Raw genomic sequence first — 4,122 nt, 5'->3', positions numbered from 1 at the left:
GAGTGGAAGGAGCCAGCGTAGAGCGTAGAGTGTAGAGCGTAGAGTGTAGAGCGTAGAGCGTAGAGTGTAGAGCGTAGAGTGTAGAGCGTAGAGAGTAGAGCGTGGGTCGGCGCTAGGAGGAAGGGGGGTCGTGCGAAGGCTGGGGCTTGTTTTGTTGTTTTTTTGGTTGTTGTGTTTGTTGTTTTTGCCGGGTCGGTGTGTGTGGCGCCGTCCCTTCGGTTTGGCCTGACGCCCTACATGGTCATCCTGCCCTGAGACCCTGCGGCGGGAGTCTGGGTCCGACCCCGCTGCTGAGACGCACTCCTTCGCCTCGCCCTTCCGTGCATTCGGGGCTCTTCTTTGTCCCTTGATGTCTTCGGGGTGGGGGCGTGGGGAGGAGGGTGTTTGTATGGGTGGGTGTGGGCGGGGTGTGTGGATTCTCTTTCTTTGATGAAACCGGTTCTCTTTATCTGTCTGTCGTTCTCACTCGTTCTGTCTATCTATCTATATATCTATCGATGTAACTATATGTCTACCTTCATATCTATTTCCCCTGACTTTCCTCCTCTCCTCTTCTTCAAACCTTCCATTTCATCAGTTTCTACTCCCTTTCTTATTCTCTCCCATTCTTCACCTCTTCCTCTTTCCTTCTCTAAGGACTACATTGTTGCACCTCCAGCACCTCAGGTCGTGTGAGGGGGGTGGGGTGGGGGGGTCCCACTCCTCTTTAGGCAGCAGCAGAAGCAACCGCATCCTGCTTCTGGTCATTTGGTGTGTCGTGTGCAATGACCAAGAAGGATTTGGTTAGATTTATTTTCTTGAGGGTGAAGGGGGAGACTCGAGTAACCCGCAGATCGAAGGTTGACTGGGTTGGTGTTGATATATTCATTGATGTAAACGTATTCCTTTATTTTTTTATTTTTTTTTATTTTATTTTTTTTTTTTACTTTTTTTTTTTTTTGTATGACGAACTTCGAAGCCAGACTTCGTGGGTACTGTGGCATCTCCCCTTGGCTTCTGCAGGTCGGGCGATGCGTTATGTAAATAAACATTTCAGTTCGTTTTCTGTTTCCTTGTTAGTGCCGTCATTTGCTTTGTTTTTTTGTTTTTTTTTGCCCTCTCTGTTCTCTCGTGTTTCTCGTAATCTCCTTTGTTCATCTCTGTTATGAAAGAAGGGTTCACGAGCTGGACAATGTACACAGACGCACGTGCGCGCTTTGTGTACGTGCCTCATTCTCCTTTGTTGGTGTTTTCTTTTGTGGCTTGGGATACGCCGACATGCTTTAGTCACGTGTCATTCTTGTCACGGGCATCGCACAACGCATGCACATGTAATCCGTATCTGACGTATTCCTTGGACGAGATTCAGAAACCGCCGAGACACAGCACCAAGGACGCTCGCCGATGCCCAGTCGCCAAGTGCCCGCACGGTTGTAGTCGATAAATTCCGGCTGGTCCTCCTCCTCCTCGCACTCCTCCCTCCCTTCCCTCCCCTCTCCCTAACTCCCTTCCCGTCTTCCTCCCTCCTTCTCCCTTTCCCTTCCCTCTCTACTTCTCCCCTTTCCCTCCTCCTCCCCGTTTCCTCCCCCTTTCCCTCCTCCCTCCCTCTCCCTTTTTCCCTTCCCTCCTCCCTCCTCCTCCCTCTCTCCTTTCCTCCCCTTTCCCTCCTGCTCCTTCTCCCCTCTCCTTTCCTCCCTTCCCTCCTCCCTCCTCCTCCCCTCTCGTTTCCTCCTTTCCCTCCTCCCTCCTCCTCCCCTCTCCTTTCCTCCCTCCTCCTCCACCCCTCTCCCTTCATCCTCCCTTCCCCCCTCCCTCCTTCTCCCCTCCCTTCCTTCCCCCCTCCCTCCTTCTCCCCTCCCTCCTTCTCCCCTCTCTTTCGTTCCACATTTCCCTCGCCACCATATCAGCCTTACCTGCTTCTCTCTCTCCGGCTTTTAGGACTCGTCCCAAACCCCTCGTTTCTCCCGCTCCCCCTACCCTTCGTCCCTTTATTCGTCGCGTTGTTGATATTGCATAAAGGGTTCCCCATTTCGTGGCCAGTGAGTTGCATTGCAGACACGGAGGGGGGGGGGTGAGACGAGGGGAAGAGGCGGGGGAGGGTGAGAGGAGGGGAAGAGAGGGTGGGGGGGGGCGGTCCGTGACTCCGACCCGTGGCGCCGGGAGTGGTCAGTCAGGCGTGTTGGTGGTTTGGTCGGTGAATTATTCATTTTTATTCAGCAGGGGCGTATGCTACCTTTCCCGAGGGTTAGGTGGGTGAGTAGGGAGTTAGGGAGTTGTGGATTTATTGATACTCGTGGATATTAACCCTCCCACTCCCCCCCACCCCCATGTCTCCGCTCCCTCCCTCCCCACCCCCTTCTCTACTCCCCTACATTTCCCTTTACCTGCGTGACCCAGAGATACAGAGGCTGCATTTCACATTCACAGTTAGGGTAAGCGTAGTATGTTCAGTTTTTTTTTTTCAGTATGTTATGTTTTTTTTTTTCATATACATAGTCGTTGGGTAAGAGCAATACGGAAAATGACTTTCAGTTCGGATTCCTTGGTTCGGGGCGACCTTGGCGTATCTGAGGAATAGGATTTTTGTTCGTAGCATTTTAAGTCGTGGACGGGGACGGGTGACACACACACACACGGACGCGGATGTGGAGATGCTTCCGAGAATGTGTGTGTGTGTGTGTGTGTGTGTGTGTGTGTGTGTGTGTGTGTGTGTGTGTGTGTGTGTGTGTGTGGGCGCGTGCTTGTATGTATGGTGGGGATGTGTTGCTTATGTGTGAGACCGTGCGCGCGTGTATGTGTGTGTGTGTGTGTGTGTGTGTGTGTGTGTGTGTGTGTGTGTGTGTGTGTGTGTGTGTGTGTGTGTGTGCGCGCGTGCGCATGCGTGTGTGTGTGTGTGTGTGCGTGTGTGTGTGTGTGTGTGTGTGTGTGCGTGCCGTGTGCGTGAGAGAAAGATAGAGTATAAATATTGGAGCAGAGAGAAAAAATAAATAAATGTACCGATATAGATAGAACAACCGTACCAAAGGCCGTCGATCTGTCCCTCTCCCTCCCCACCCTTACCCCGACCTCCACCCCGTTCCCCACAGGCGAGGGCTGCAGGGCGGCTGGGTAGCGAGCGTCGCCGGCCAGGTTGGTTACCTTTGTCAGGGGAGGCGAGGCGGCCCGGGCTGGGGACGGCGGGGCGAACGGCAGTGTGTGACCTTGGTATAACGTGTCTCTGCGACGCCCGGAAACAGCGGCTAAGGGCGTTGAGCTCGACTACCTTGTGCCTTCTACCGTTTACCGTCTACGTGTACCTTCTATTCTTTGTTTTTGTCCCTTTATCTACGTTCACTTTGTGTTTTCGACGGCTATTTTCTGCCCTATTCTTAGCCCCTTCATGTACGTTCTTCATTTTGTACCTACGTCTACTTTCTGTCCTGTGTTTTTGTCCTTTTATCTGCATTCACTTTTACCTTATTCCCAATACTTTCGTTTGTGTTTATTATCTACCTTCTACCTTGCAATGTTTACGTTTGCGTTTTGTTTTATACCGTCTGCATCTACTTTCTATCACCTTTGACGTCAACGTTCTCTATTCTTATCCATCTCCTATTTGGTTGTTTCTTGTTCGCCGCCGTCCTGTGCTGCCACTCCGTCTTCTCTGGGCAGGAGAGAACACGGATGAGTTTGCGAAGAAAGGAGATGAGTTTGCGGAGCGAGAAGAGTCGGTTCTGCTCTTTTCGCTATTTTTTATTACAAGTAGAAGAGATTGATTCGTTGAGCTGGTAAATCCCCCGAACGCAGATGGAGAAAAGAAAAAAAAGAATGAGCAACTTTGAACGAGAGGCTGAGTGTAATGGCACCGGTGCAAGGGAGGCGTAATAGGCCAGCTGTCATTCCTTCTCTTGTTGCGGTACAATAACGCGCCCACTTGCCCTGCCAAGAGTACGTATTGACAGCAGCTGTCTGCTTTAAATCTCTCTTTCTTGCTTTCTCTTTCTTCTTCCCTTTTTTCCCCTTCTGTTGTTTGTCTGTCTTTGTGTGTTTGCCTCTTTTTGGCTCTCACTTTTCCTGTCCCTTTCCTTGCCTCCTTTATCTCTAATTCTCTCTCTCTCTCTCTCTCTCTCTCTCTCTCTCTCTCTCTCTCTCTCTCTCTCTCTC

This window comes from Penaeus vannamei, chromosome 2 (genome assembly GCF_042767895.1).
Source record: "Penaeus vannamei isolate JL-2024 chromosome 2, ASM4276789v1, whole genome shotgun sequence".
In the NCBI taxonomy this organism is placed as follows: domain Eukaryota; kingdom Metazoa; phylum Arthropoda; class Malacostraca; order Decapoda; family Penaeidae; genus Penaeus; species Penaeus vannamei.
This window is presented reverse-complemented; position numbering follows the sequence as displayed.